This window comes from Dermacentor albipictus, chromosome 6 (assembly GCF_038994185.2).
Source record: "Dermacentor albipictus isolate Rhodes 1998 colony chromosome 6, USDA_Dalb.pri_finalv2, whole genome shotgun sequence".
NCBI classification, from domain to species: domain Eukaryota; kingdom Metazoa; phylum Arthropoda; class Arachnida; order Ixodida; family Ixodidae; genus Dermacentor; species Dermacentor albipictus.
Genome location: NC_091826.1, coordinates 116,807,181 through 116,812,052, shown reverse-complemented (window position 1 = coordinate 116,812,052; position 4,872 = coordinate 116,807,181). Strand labels below are relative to the sequence as shown.

The 4,872-nt window shown below is 54.2% G+C and overlaps 1 pseudogene; it reads left to right on the top strand.

Moving 5' to 3' along the window:
- Nucleotides 1-209: 209 nt before the first annotated feature.
- Nucleotides 210-3,690, top strand: LOC139047088 (uncharacterized; annotated as a pseudogene).
- The last annotated feature ends 1,182 nt before the right edge of the window (nucleotides 3,691-4,872 follow it).

The window sequence follows — 4,872 nt, the reverse complement described above, 5'->3', positions numbered from 1 at the left end:
GCCGATCCACACGACGGACCAAGTCCGCGGGCCGATCGGTCACGTGATGCGACGTCACGGCCCGGCGCGGTCCGGTCCGGCGCAGAGCACATCCTCACGGCGGACCGCGATAGCAGACGGTGGAGCAGATCAACCAGCTACACTCTCGGCCGCAGTGCTCACGACTCAACAAATTCGCGAAACCATGCCAAGCCCTCGCGCTCATGCTGCGCATGTATCGCGAATAGAAGTCGTCGAAATGGAGGCGGAGCAGAAACGTCGTTTGGCCGCTATGGCGTTGGCTCTTTGCGTGGACTTAGAAGATTACTACCCTGCCCCGAAAAGGTCGTGTTGGGTGAAGGATTGGATGTGCAGGAAGGAGCTCGGCCTGCAGAACCAACTATTCAAAGAGCTGGTAGTGTCCGACCCTTCTGAGTACAGACGGCTCCTGCGCGGCAGCCGGGAGCAGTTCGCGGAACTTCTCGCGCGCGTGGGGCCTAGGATAGCACGGAAGACGACTGTCATGCGCCAGCCGATACAGCCGGCGACGAAGCTGCAAGCAACGCTGCGTTACCTTGCATCTGGTAAGCATTTTTTGTCTTGGTTTGGGCTGTTGCAGCTTTACATCACTTCTCATTGCCATGGTTGCGCCTCGTGTACTTTCTTACAGCCAATTGCACTGAAATGTAGCACCGGGTGCAACATGCGGTTTCAAGACCAGCAGCCGAACGTAGATGCTCTATGTGTTGCCACAGTGTAGCGCGCAGCTAGCTATTTTCTTTACAGGAGAGCTGAGCCTTGGCGTTCTGTACATTCTCAGCGACATGCAGTGAAGTGGGGTTTGTAGGAGCTAAAACGCCACTATTTCGCTGACATCGGCAGTAAGAAAAAAGCAAAACGATTGCCCAGCTGCTGTGCCTGCATAAACTGCCCACGTTTAGTCTAGTTTTGCTGCATGCGCCAGTATGTTCTAGCGGCAATCTAAATAGGTCCTTCCACCTCGCCTTTTTTAGAGCGCAGCTCTTTGGCGTCCGTTCCTGGGTTTCGCGTCATCGTCGGCGTTGTCGTCGGCCTCGTAACCAGCTCCGCCCCCCTTTCATCCCCCCAGCGCTAGCAGCGACCGACTGATACCGCTGGATGCCGCTGACGCCGCTAGAGAGTCAAGATAACGTGACTGCATAGAACACCGTCGCCGCCATGCAGAAAGAGGAGGAAAGGGTCCCCCCCCCTGTTCTTGTGTGGGGGATAGGGTGCTCTTCAGTTGCCGACGCGCCGGTTATTTCACGTAGGCCCCGGCACGTCGACGAATACGTGACCACCTTCCCACGGCTAGACCTGGTTCTTAGCGCTGCGGAAGCGAGGGTATCATATTGTTTGTGTCGGCATCGGCGGCGTTGTCCCTGAAACCAACTCCGCAGCTGGGGTTGACTCACTATCGGCGTCAGCGGCATCAGTCAGTCGCTGCTATCTCTTCCCTCCTCCCTTTATCGTGTTGTCCGCTTGCTGCGCGCGCTTCTGCCCCCATCGTTTGCCGCTCGGTGTACACGCCGCCCCCTCCCCCCTCTTCCTGCGAGTCTCCGGTTGTCAAAGCGCCGGCTCGAACTTAATTCCTTTCTTCGCTCCTCCTCCAATGCAACCCCTGTGCGGTGGCAATCAGAGAGCCAGATCGGTGGCGGCGGATCTGTATATGTGCACCGCCCGAGCCGAAATTGCCGCTGCCGTTCGCCACTGCGAAATTATCTGCCAGTTCTTTCTGAGCCATGAGCGAGACGACCGATGGAAGTCCTCCGTCTGCTGCTGCTGCTGCTGCTGCTAAACGAGCTGCCAGAGCAGAGGCCCAGCGCCGTCGCCGTCAGAATGCAGAGGTGGGTGCCGCCGAAGCAGAAGCTGACCGTCGCCGCCGTCGAGATGATCCAGGAGTACGCGTCGCCGAAGCAGAGGCTAAGCGCCGCCGCCGAGAAGACCCTGCCGTTCGCGCCGCCGAAGCGGAGGCTCATCGCCGCCGTCGAGAGCAACCAGCAGTAAGCGAGGCTGAAGCAGAAGCTCATCGCCGCCGCCGAGAAGACCCTGCCGTTCGCGCCGCCGAAGCGGAGGCTCATCGCCGCCGTCGAGAGCAACCAGCAGTAAGCGAGGCTGAAGCAGAAGCTCATCGCCGCCGCCGAGAAGACCCTGCCGTTCGCACCGCCGAAGCGGAGGCTCATCGCCGCCGTCGAGAGCAACCAGCAGTAAGCGAGGCTGAAGCAGAAGCTCATCGCCGCCGCCGAGAAGACCCTGCCGTTCGCGCCGCCGAAGCGGAGGCTCATCGCCGCCGTCGAGAGCAACCAGCAGTAAGCGAGGCTGAAGCAGAAGCTCATCGCCGCCGCCGAGAAGACCCTGCAGTTCGCGCCGCCGAAGCGGAGGCTCATCGCCGCCGTCGAGAGCAACCAGCAGTAAGCGAGGCTGAAGCAGAAGCTCATCGCCGCCGCCGAGAAGACCCTGCCGTTCGCACCGCCGAAGCGGAGGCTCATCGCCGCCGTCGAAAGCAACCAGCAGTAAGCGAGGCTGAAGCAGAAGCTCATCGCCGTCGCAGAGAAGACTCTACCGTTCGCGCGGCCGAGGCCGAGGCCAAACGCAAACAAAGGCTCGCAAACAGTCAGGGTAAAGGTGAAACAGCTTATTTGCTGCGCTCAAATTTCGCATTAGGAAGTAACGTAATCATCGGTAATTTTTTTATTTACAGGTGAGAGCCACCATTCCCTAAGCCGCCAGTTCAGAGTCGGGCACTCCACCGCCAACGATTTCATTCCCGAAACATGTTCGGCTATCTATCATAAGCTAAGCAAAGATTATATGAAGTCACCAAAAACAGTTGAAGATTGGCGGTACGTTATTAGGGGGTTTGACAAAAATTGGCAATTTCCAAACTGTGTGGGGGCAATAGATGGGAAGCATGTCTGCATAACCAAACCAGCCAACTCTGGGTCCATTTACTTTAACTATAAAAAGTCGTTTAGCATAATTCTTCTGGCTGTTGTGGATGCAAATTATAAATTTACCTACATTGACGTTGGTGTGCCCGGTGCTCAAGGTGACGCAGGAGTATGGCAGACTACGCCCCTGCAGGAGGCATTGGAAGGCAACAGAGCAAACTTGCCAGACCATGTAGAAGTTGGACCAGGTCTATTCCTACCCCCCGTGTGTGTGGCCGACGACGCATTTCCAATCGGGAAGAACCTGATGAAGCCGTATGGAGGTAGCAGCCTGTCGGGTGATCAGCGGATCTTTAATTACAGGCATGCATCTTAAGCTTGATTCTTTGTATTTTAGAGGGTGTTATAAGGCCTTTGAATATGCTAACCTAAGAAAATGCAATACTTTTTCACTTTGTATACATTTCGCAGGTTGTCCAGAGCAAGACGGGTTGTGGAGAACGCGTTCGGTATACTGGCCAATCGCTTTCGCTTTCTTCTCACTACAATCAATGCAGAGCCTGAAAGAGTTGTCCCCATGGTGAAGGCAGCATGTGTGCTACATAACTACCTTGGCAACGACATGAGCACATTTCCTGACTCGGGGCCCGAAGATAGAAGGGAGTAAATATTTTTTGGCCTACGAACAACACGCGGACGTGTAAACGCATTTGGTGCCAGGGTCCGTGAGGACGTGCGGGACTACTTCAACGGCCAAGGTGCTGTGCCGTGGCAGAGGGCATCTGCATATGTTGATCAGTAGGATTAAAATGAACATTTGCACACACATTTATTTACATTGTCAGAAATTTTTCAACTGTGTCCAGAATTTCTTTCTGGCAATGCACCTGCTTCACAGCGTCCAGCTGCCTCATATGAGCCGCAATCGTTTTGGCAAAGAAAAAAGAGGCGTTGTTTGGCTCGGATGGTTGCTGCATGGCTGAGGCAATAGTGTGCAAAACTGCCTGCCTCTGGACCCAGTCCTCGCTTGACGGCCCCGAGGAGCGTAACTGCCTCGGCCGTTTTGTGCTGAGTGTGGGCGGCGACTCGACTCTTCTCGACTTGGTTGGGGAGTTGGTGCTCGAGCTTTCCTCCAGCATCACTGACAGCTCCCCTTCTTCCCCACCACTCTGCTCTGCAGGTGCCAGGAGATCTCGGTTGTGGTGAGGCTGAAATGAACAATTTCACAGTTGGCATCAAATAAGTTGCCGCCTTGTTTCAGTTTGAATCCTGGCATTCACAGACGATACGTCGAAGCAACTGAAAATTGCTGCATGCGTCCTGGGCTATAGCACTTACGTGTCAGGTCTATGTGCCGAAGCCGCATAATTATGGAAAAGTTAGGAGAATTGCTGTAATTCTAAATGCAAAAAAAAAAACAAGACAGCCAGCTTGTGACAAATGTCGCTGCCCTATTTACAACTCAGTGAAGCAAAAGCCATGGTCTAAACAGCGCAGCATATTGCAATGTTTGTGCCTCAGCCTGCAATATACGCACAGTAAATAAGACATTTTTTCCAAGTTGCAATTGCATTCTCCACATTTTGTGCAATGAAAAAGGCGAAGAATCCTCCTTTGTACAAGTGAACATCTGCCTGACGGTTTGCAGCAAAATGTGTTTGCTGCAAACTCTCTTCTGTGTGTCTCGTCAAAATATTGCGCAATCCAGCCTCTGATATGCTATACCAACACGCCCAGTCGTCAACCTTGGGTTTGTTCGCAACTCGCACGAGGGCCTGCAGAAACCATGTTTCTAGGGCATGAGGGACTCTGTGGGAACATTCTGATCTTTCCTGGAATTTCGCTTTCTACATGCGCAGAGACAACAATGCACAGAAATACAGTACCTCTATAGCTTAACTTGCCGAGCTGCCATAGTCCCCGCTGCAAAATCGGTGGTTGCGCTCCGGAGCAGCATCCAGGAACCGCATCGCGGCAAAGAAAA